Source organism: Grammomys surdaster, unplaced genomic scaffold, assembly GCF_004785775.1.
Source record: "Grammomys surdaster isolate TR1022 unplaced genomic scaffold, NIH_TR_1.0 125974, whole genome shotgun sequence".
Lineage (NCBI taxonomy): Eukaryota > Metazoa > Chordata > Mammalia > Rodentia > Muridae > Grammomys > Grammomys surdaster.
Genome location: NW_021620791.1, coordinates 1,730,683 through 1,741,115, shown reverse-complemented (window position 1 = coordinate 1,741,115; position 10,433 = coordinate 1,730,683). Strand labels below are relative to the sequence as shown.

The following is a 10,433-nucleotide window of genomic DNA, read 5'->3' as shown; positions in this document are numbered from 1 at the left end:
TTATTGCCCAGGATATTTTTTCCTTGTGTCTTGCTTTTTTTTTTTCTTTTTTAGGTTTTGTTTTCATTTTATAACTATAAATTCGCCGGGCGGTGGTGGCGCACGCCTTTAATCCCAGCACTTGGGAGGCAGCGGCAGGTGGATTTCTGAGTTCGAGGCCAGCCAGGACTACACAGAGAAACCCTGTCTTGAAAAAACAAAAAACAAAAAACCTATAAATTCAAGCTTAGGGACACTTGTTTTTGTCCTGGAAAACAAGACAAAGACTAAACAAAGCCTTTATAGTATTATTTGCAAACCTGACCTCATTTAGAAAGCGATATAATTGCATGGCTAGAACAGGAACACAGCTTCTAGCATGAATGATGCAGGTGACTGGAGATACTAAGAGGTGACGATGCACTGTTGACAAGATTATAATCTGCTGGTGGCACTGCTGGAAAAAAAAAAAAGCCCTTGCAAATTTCTAAACAACAGTAAACTCTGCTAGGAATCTCTAAAGTGTCTTACAGGCCAAAATGGGAAGAAGGTTAGTAAGATGCCCCAGCAGAGTTTGAGTAAACTACTGGCTTTGAGAGTTACTGGGCTTGGGTATGTAAAGATAGGGTTGTAGGTGGGGATCACACAGTAAGTCTCAAATTCAAACTACAATACACTACTTCACAGGCCACGAATTTCCAGGGGCTTTTCGTCTCCCTCAGTAGGTGCTGACAGAAGGTATGCTCAGTCGTTTTCTAATATAGATGCCCAGCCCCAGAGCCAACACGTGCAAAAGGAAGAGAGACAGGATGAAGACCTTTAGGAACTCTGGAGAGAAAATGCCTCCTTTCTTCATGGCCCCACTCATCCTCATGCTCAGAGACGCAGCACGTTTAGGGTGTCTGAAATGGAACTCTTTGGGTGGGATGTTTTCAGGTCTAGTGGACCAGTCTGATACCTAGTCTACACTTTTCTTCAAGGCCTCAATTTCTTTTTCTGACGGAGAGCTGGTGTGCATCTCAATATCAAACATGACCTGCGGTGAAGGGCTGTCTCAGTGAGAACTGCCTCTTGAGCTGCTCTGTCCCAACTCATGCTGTGCATCCAGAAGGATCTTCTCCATGGCTCCATTCTGGATAGAAGACAGAAGAAATGTGCTCCAGCCAGCCCCCCTCCCCATTCGTCCCATTTCCACTACCATCACCATTGCTGCTATCCATGGGTAGCTCCACCGGGATCTGTTGAGGCCAGTTGTCAGAGGCAGGGGCAGCTCCCCTTCCTTGCAGTTGTTGTACAGGAGCAGCGGCGGCTCGACTGAGTGAGACATGGTCTGGAGACTGGAAGCCACACAGCTGCAGGACGACAATATCCAGCTCTCGGGCAGCAACACAACATGAGTTTTTTAAAATTTATTTATTTATCGTGTAGAGTGTTCTGCCTGCATTTACACTCCATATACCAGAAGAGGGCACCATACCTCACTATAGATAGTTATGAGCCACTCTGTGTTTGCTAAGAATTGAACTCAGGACCTCTGGGAGAGCAGCCAATGCTCTTAATCTCTGAGCCATCTCTCCAGCCCCTTGATTTTTTTTTTTTTAATGGTAATAATGTCTACCTTTTCTTCAACCTTAGTGATGTCCCTCCATGATGATTTCATACCAAGATAATCTGAGTCTTCCCATCCATTAAGTTGGGAAGTTGACTTTTTCTACATCTTTTGGCAAACACAACAAAGATACTTCAGAGGGCAATGTGCATAGAACATCTTAATTCTAACAGTCTAATAAGGAGGAAAGGAAAAAGAAAGAAACCCCAGCAGGCTCTGGGACTTGAGAAGAATTTGAGGCCAAAAATAAAAGAATTGGGACCATTTCCCCTGAACATTGGGACGGGAGGCGGTCCACTCGTGAAGAACATGCCCACTTGCAGAGGCTAGAGAGACCTGGATGTGTATTTTGCGGTGCTGACTGAGGTAAGCATTTCTGTCGAAGCGTTTCTCACAGTCTGCACATTTGTAAGGTTTCTCTCCTCCCTGAGTTCTCTGGTGCCGGATCAGATTGAACCTTTGACTGAAGGGCTCGCCACAATGCAGACACTTATAAGGCTTCTCTCCCGTGTGCATGCTCTGACGAGTCACCAGGGTGGAGCTCTGAACATTTTCCAACCAGCAAGGCTTTTCTCCAGTGTGTATTCTCTGGTTTCTAAGAAGGTGGGAGCTAAGGCCAAACCTCTTTCCACATTCCCAGCGCCTGTGTGTATGCTTTCTCTCCTGGCTGGACTCTACTCTTCCCTGTCACATGGAGGCTCTGATTTCTTCACATTCCATAGTTCAGGAGGATTTCTTTCCCAAGTACAGTTTCCGGTGTGTTAAAAGGTTTGAACCTCAACTACTGGTCTGTCCACACTCTGAACAGTGATGGGGCTTTTCTCCTGTATGTGTCCTCTGATGCTTTGTTAGGGTCGAATTACAACCAAAGCGTTTTCCTCACCTGAGACACTTTTCACCCGTGTGTGCATTCACTGCTAGTGAATCAGGCTGGAACTGACTGAAGCTCTTCCCACATTCTGGGCACCTGTAGGGTTTTTCTCTGGTGTCAGTCTGCCTGTGTTCTACTAGGACATAGCTGTGACTGAAGCCTTTCCCACGAACAGGACATTCATATGGCCTTTCACCAGTGTGTAATCTGTGATGCTGAATAAGGCAGGATGTGTGTTGCTCCCAAAACCCTTTCCAGTCAGGACACTTAGAATAAGGTCTCTCTCCTGTGTGAGTTCTCTCAGGGACAGTAAGGTGGGAAGTATTCCTAAAGCGTCTCCCACACTCGCCCACAGGACGGGCTTCTCCCCTGTGTGTGTTTTCAAATGCTGAATCAGGTGGGAACTGTAAAAAAGCATTTTCCACATTCAGAACATTCTCCTCTGGTTTTTCTCCTGTGTCCTCTGGTGTGTATGGAGGTGAGAATCATTGCTGAAATGTTTCCAGCATTTAGAACACTCACAGGGCTTCTCTCCAAAAGATGAATTCCACAGGGCAGAGGTGTTGACATGGTCTTTGGAACCCCATCCTCCACCGTGAGGTTCCCCCATCCCTCCTTTCTCTATGGAGTCTTCCCATCTCTCTGACTTATTCTCAGAAGAATCATGACAACAGATCTCCTCTCCATGAGACCATATCAGATGCACACTTCTGTATCCTCATGCTTATAATTCTGTGGCCCACATCTTTTAGACCGTTTTGGAGTTTTCTCTTGAAGTTTATCAGCCTGGGGTGTACTGCTTTTGAACAGTTCCCAAATTATCCTTAGTTTCATCTCCTGCAAGAATTTTAAAAAATCATAATAAATCTAACCATAGTCCCTTATCTTTCCTGACTAGGAAATTCTGAACTGAAGTGAGAGAGTAACAATGCAAACCCTCCTAATGCATTATTAGAAAGTTAGTGTATGTGTGTACTTGGAGGTGCCTTACCTTTGGTTTCTGCTGCTATGATAAACGCCATGATCAAAAGCAACTTGAGGAGGAAAGAGTTTGTTTCATCGTATATCACAGGTAACTTCTGTGATACTAAAGGAAGTCTGGGCAGGAACTCCAGACAGGAACTGAGAAAGCCTGGGGGAGTGCTGTTCACTGGCTTGCTCCCCATAGCTTGCTTAGCCTGCTTTTTTATGTCATCCCAGGGTGCTACTGCCCACAACAGGCTTGGCCTTCCCACATGAATCACTAGTTAAGGAAATGCTCCACAGACAAATTTGATAGACATGTTCTCAATTGAGGCTGCTTCTTCTCAAACAACTTTAGCTTCTGTCGAATTGACTAATAAAAACTAACCAGGATGGTCATTCTTATTCCTGTGTTTGCTCGTGTCTTAGCAGATCTATTGTCGGGTTTCACTTCATGTGACAGTCCACTCAGGTCCCTTTTTTCCTCTTAAACCTCATATAAAACTTAGTACATTTATTTTTAGGTTGGTATTGCCCTTGAGATTTACATCTTCAAAATTGTGTGGTGGATAAGAACAAATCCACTAGTGAACACACAGAATTAAAAGTAAGACTAGTTTTAAAATATTTCTATAGGGGCTAGAGAGATGGCTCAGTGGTTAAGAAAGCATACTGTTTTTTTTTTTAAATAATTATTTATTTTATGTATATGAATACATTGTAGCTGTCTTGAGACCCACCAGAAAGGGCATCAAACCCCATTATAAATGATTGTGAGGCACCATGTGGTTGCTGGGAATAGAACTCAGGACCTCTGGCAGAGCAGGCAGTGCTCTTAACCGCTGAGCCATCTCTCCAGCCCCCTTGAATACCGTCTTTTCCACACAGTACCTAGCACAATTCATAAGTTTCCTAGGGCTTCAGATCATCTTGACCCCTCTATCACGCTTTTTAAACCCTCCCATTTGGTGAAACTCGAATCTGAAACCGACAGCTCTGTTCCTTGCTCCATCACAGTGACCACACCAGGCTAAAGATGGACAGCCCTGTGGAAAACAACAGCGGTCACAGTGAGCGGTATTTGTTAAGTTTATTCTCTTACCTCCCTTCCCAACCATCACAACAAAAGAATGGAAAGGAGAAGCATGGTCTTCAGAAGTCTGTTCAGGAGCCTTATCCTAGATGCAAATGTTCCAAATTAAGTGTAGGTTTCCTGGTATCCTGCTTTTCAGCACCTGCAGTGAAGATGTCCCACCCATCCTCAGCATCCAAGCCCTCCAATTCCAAGAACTTGAGAGTCTTCTTTGATGTGGACATCGGCAGGGAGTGAGTTGGAAGAATTGTTTTAGAACTGCTTGCAGATATTGTTCCCAAAACTGCAGAAAATTTTTGTGCATTGTGTACAGGAGAAAAAAGGAACTGGAGCCACAAGTGGGAAACCTCTCCATGTTAAAGGATGCCCTTTCCACAGAATTATTAAGAAATTTATGATTCAGGGTGGAGACTTCTCAAATCAGAATAGGACAGGTGGAGAAGGTATGGTGAAAAATTTGAAGATGGCTGGGCAGTGGTGGCACATGCCTTTAATCCCAGCACTTGAGAAGCAGAGGCAGGTGGATTTCTGAATTTGAGGCCAGCCTGGTCTACAGAGTGAGTTCCAGGACAGCCAGGACTACACAGAGAAATCCTGTCTCAAAAAAAAAAAAAAAAAAAAAACACCAAAAAAATTGAAGATGAAAATTTTCATTATAAGCATGATCGGGAGGGTTTGCTGAGCACGGCAAATGCAGGCCCCAATATGAATGGTTCTCAGTTCTTTATCACAACAGTTCCAACTCCTCAATTTTGGATGGGAAATGTGGTATTTGGTCAAGCAATGGAAGGACTGGGTGTGGCAAGGATGCTTGAAAATGTAGACTCGAGGGGTGGTGGTGGCGCACGCCTTTAATCCCAGCACTTGGGAGGCAGAGGCAGGCGGATTTCTGAGTTCGAGGCCAGCCTGGTCTACAGAGTGAGTTCCAGGACAGCCAGGGCTACACAGAGAAACCCTGTCTTGAAAAAAAAAAAACAAAAAAGAAAAAAGAAAAAAAAAAGAAAATGTAGAAGTGAATGGTGAAAAACCTGCCAAACTCTGTGTCATTGCAGAATGTGGAGACCTGAAAGAAGGGGATGACTGGGGAATAATCCCCAAAGATGGCTCTGGCGATAGTCATCCAGATTTCCCGAGGATGCGGATATAGATTGGAAAGATGTAGATAAAATTTTATTAATATCTGAAGACTTAAAAAATACTGGAAATACTTTTTTCAAGTCTCAGAACTGGGAGATGGCTATTGAAAAATACATGAAGGTTTTAAGGTATGTGAATAGTTCAAAGGCTGCTATTGAGAAAGCAGATACATCCAGACTGCAACCTGTAACCTTAAGTTGTGTGCTGAATATTGGTGCTTGTAAATTGAAGACGTCAAGTCGGCAGGGGGCAATTGACAGTTGCCTGGAGGCTCTTGAAATGGACCCTTTGAATACTAAAGCATTATACCGAAAGCGCAAGGATGGCAAGGATTAAAGTACATGATCAAGCACTGGCTGATCTTAAGAAGGCACAGGAGATAGCCCCAGGAGATAAAGCTATCCGGGCAGAATTGCTTAAAGTCAAACAAATGATGAAGGCACAGAAAGATAACCAGAAGGCCCTGTATGCAAAAATGTTTGCTAATGAGGATTAAACTCTCCTTAACTATTATACATTGATTACATAAAGAACAATGTATATTACTGTCCACACAATCCCTGATGTGTTCCCCTTGATCTCTGTCATTGTTTACATAACAGTGCTGACACAGGCTCCTTCTTAATAAAGCGTTATGAAATAAAGTGAAAAAAAGAAGAGTAGGTTTCCTATTCCTACTACAACTAAAAAAATGGAGATTTATCTTTATTTTATGTTAGTGTTTTGCCTGCATGTACGTCTGTGCAGTGCCATGGAGCACAAAAGAGGGTATTAGAAACCTTGAATTGGAGTTGCCAATGTAGTGAGCCACCTTGTGGGTGCTGGGAATTGAACCTGTGTCCTTGGGAAGAACAGCCATGATCTGCACTGCTAATCCATCTCTCCAGTCCCACAACTAAATACGTTTTTTTAAAAAAGAATTTATAGCCGGGTAGCGGTGGTGCACGCCTTTAATCCCAGCACTTGGGAGGCAGAGGCAGGAGGGTTTCTGGGTTCGAGGCCAGCCTGGTCTACAGAGTGAGTTCCAGAACAGCCAGAGCTATACAGAGAAACCCTGTCTCGAAAAACAACAACAACAACAACAAAAACAAACAAAAAAACCCACTTATGTAACCCATAACAATTCCTAAATACAAAAGAGGGCAGCCTTGCGCCCCGCCCCATTGCGCCTAGATTCTATATTATGCATGTCAGCCTAAACTGTCTCTGGAGCTAACAGAAACGTGGTCACCCAGCGTCACATCGACACAGAATCCATTTCAGTAGATAACAAACAGTATGATTGGAGGACATAGAACCCTGAAAGGATAGACAAAGGCATTCATACACAATGTCAATTCTTGCCTCTACTGCTGTGTTCATCCCAAGCAATACATCACCTGTTCCTAAGTCTCTGATCAGCCTAAGGCGTGTTAGCAATTTTAGATTTTCATCTACACTATCTTATGAGTGGTTTTACAGGTGTGCCCAAGGTATTAAAGAATTTCCCAAGGCCACCCAACCAGAATGTGGTAGCGCAGGTCTCAAGCTGATTGGACGCTACCTTTCACACCACCAGCAAACCAAAGCAGGAAGTAGCGCTGAGCATTAATTTCCAAGCACAAATAATCCTCAGAGAACCTACATCAATTGTGTTTTTATGCATTTCCAAACCTTAAGACCCAGTGAGCCAACAAGAGCACACAGTGATTAAGAACTGGTTTGTTATAAAGGTCAAAGAGGATGAAATTACATCCACAGAGGTTGACAAGAACCAAAACAAAAAACAAAAAACAAAACAAAAAAACCACCTGGATGCAAACAAAATCGAGGGCTGGAGAGATAGCTCAGCAGTTAAGAGCACTGGCTGTTCTTCCAGGGGATTCCCGTTTAATTCCTAGCACCCACTCACATAGTGGCATTCAGGCGTTGTAACTCCAGTTCTAGGGGATCCCCATGCCTTCTAGCCTCCGTGAGCACCAGTCAGGCACGCACATGGTGCACATATATGCAAGCAAAACGTAAACATAAAATAATTTTTAAAAAGCCCACAACACACAGAAAGCAGACAGCAACTATCTATGTAACTATCTCTAAAATGCTATACTATCTCAGTTACGTATTTCTATTTTGGTATTTACAACCAACGAGCCCGTGTAACAGATTCTCATTTCATCACTTTCCCTAACGTAACGATTAAATTCCGTAGTAAAGGAGTCTGGGGGGGGGGGGGCACGGGCTCGCAAAACAGGCACATCAAAGCCATCCATGGCAATGAATGTCGGTCCCTGCCCAGAGAAGGGTGTCTTGGACGGTTACAGGTGAAGAGGACGGGCTTTGCAAGTCTGGAGCTTTCCTTGCATCGGGGCACGCCCGAAACCGGTCGGACCGAGCCGCGGAGGTGCTGCGCCTGCGCCCTGCAGCTGCAGAACCCTGTGCGGGAGCGCCTTCTTTCTCCAATAGGAGCTCACTGTTGGGGTCGCTGTACAATGGCTCCCTACACCCCAAGTCGCCCCAGTCGTCTTGGAGAAAGGAACTCGCCGCTTTAGGCCCCACTAACCTAGGGTCCTACACCCTCCAAGCCGGAAGACAAGACAGGAAGTTTTCACCACACCCCTACCCAAGACCCAGTCTGTCCAGACCTCTCTAGGAAATATGGTTGGATGGGCAAGTCTCGTTTATCTTAACCCTTGGAGGCCTGGAGAGTTCCTTTGACTTATCTTGATCCACTTTCCTCTCACCGCTCAGGCGCCCCAGAATAGAGCCTGACTGGAGACTAGTTTTCTGACCCATCCGGGCGTTACCACATTTACCGTCATAACCACCACTATGGTCAAAAATCAAACGATTAAGCTTTTATTGTTCTGATCCCATTGCTGTGAGCAGAGGTTATGTTTTCCAGTCTGAAGCAATCTGCAAGCCAGAAGGAGGGGTCTCACCAGAAACTAGTGCTGAAACCTGCTTGCCTTTGGACATCTGACCACTAGGAAAATTCGAAAGAGAAATTCTGCCGTAACCGCACATGGGATTTTGTTGCAACAGGGAAAAGACTTATAGACTTGAGAAAACCTAAGGTGTAATTTCTAGACTCTTTGAAACTGCAGTAGCACTGGCAACAGCTCTAAGAGAGATTTCTGGAAGCTTGGCTCGTGATCTATTTCTTGGAACCTTCCAAAAACTCTAAAGTCCATTTAATGCACACCTCATGTTGTGAGATACACACACATACACACACACACACACACACACACACACACACACACACACACATATATATATATATATATATATATATATATATATATATATATATATTAAAGAGGAGCGCCAAGGATATGTTTGATAGAAGTTCAGTACGGTGAGGTGGGAGGAGTGCCTCAGCCGGCCCATGTGGAGGTATCCCTTCCCCCTGAGATACCAGCCATACAAGTATAGAATAGAACAGAGTTTATTTAGGGCACAGGAAGGGGAGTTGAAGAGGGAATAGAGACAGAGAAAGCCAGACAGAGAGAAAAAGGGGAGGAGAGGGAGAAGAAGATGAAAGGAGAGGTCGGCCAGGAACACATGGATAGAGCCACAGCAAGAGAACAGCCATATGTAAAATAAGCAACTAGGCACAGACAAGTCATAGTAAAACCTACCCACCCACCCACCCACCAACTTGATGCGCTCTCCTTCTCCCTCTCTCTCTCCCTCTCCCTCCCCCTTCCTCTCCCTCTCCCTCTCTCCCTTTCTCTCTCTCTCTCTCTCAACCCAAATCTAATTTGTGCCATCCAAATATTCTTGGGCTTGCAGCCTGCTCTGGAGCATGTATCTACCTACCAGGGGTCACAACCTTAACAAAACCTGTTACATCCTGTCATAGCAGCCCTCAGTGACCAATATTTCCTCAGAAGTGGGTGAGACTTTGTATCCATCTTTCCCAGACCCTTGCTGGTATTTTGTCTAGTTTGAGCTTTTCCAGGGTCTTGTTATGCTACCACGACTTCTGTGTCCATAGGTGCACCTAGCCTGTGTTCTTTCTTTTTTTTAGTCTATTCTTATTTTATATATATGAGGGTTTTGCCTGCATCATATATATGTGTGCCTAGTGCATGCAGTTCCTGCAGAGGCCAGAAGAGGGCATTGGATCCCATGGGACAGGAGTTGCACAGGTTTAGCTATCTCCTACATTCTAGAAACCCAACCCTGGTCCTCTGCACAAGCAGCCAGGGCTCTTAATTATTCAACCATCTCTCCAGATACCCTGCATTCTTTTTTGTTTCATTTTTACTTATTTGGTGTGTGTCTGTGAGGCTGCGTGTGTGTATGAATTTGAGCAAGTGAAATTGAACACATGCCATGACATGCACAGGGAGGCCAGAGGAAGGCTTTGGGAGTTGTTTCCTTCGACCACGTGTGTCCTTCAGGCCAAACTCGGCTCTTTATGGTGGGAAGCGCTTTAGCTACAGAGGCAACTCTTCAGTTTTGTATTTTCTGTGCCTGGAGACTCGGAAGATATCTAAAAACTTGTTTAAAGTGATCAATGAGAATGGAAAATAGCAGAAAAGAGGGGCTTTTTTTGTTTTTGTTTTTTTGGGGTTTTTTTTGTTTTTTCAAGACAGGGTTCTCTGTGTAGCCCTGGCTGTCCTGGAACTCACTCTGTAGACCAGGCTGGCCTCGAACTCAGAAATCCACCTGCCTCTGCCTCCCAAGTGCTGGGATTAAAGGCATGCACCACCACCACCTGGCGAAAAGAGGTATTAGGAAGGGTCAATATGATCAAAGTACATTATATATGAATGAGAATCATTTATATGAAG

General features: G+C 44.5%; 2 pseudogenes; one reads left to right on the top strand and one right to left on the bottom strand.

The window, feature by feature from the left end:
* Positions 1–697: 697 nt before the first annotated feature.
* LOC114609537 lies at positions 698–1,306 on the bottom strand (annotated as a pseudogene).
* Positions 1,307–4,668: 3,362 nt separating this feature from the next.
* Positions 4,669–6,148, top strand: LOC114609520 (annotated as a pseudogene).
* The last annotated feature ends 4,285 nt before the right edge of the window (positions 6,149–10,433 follow it).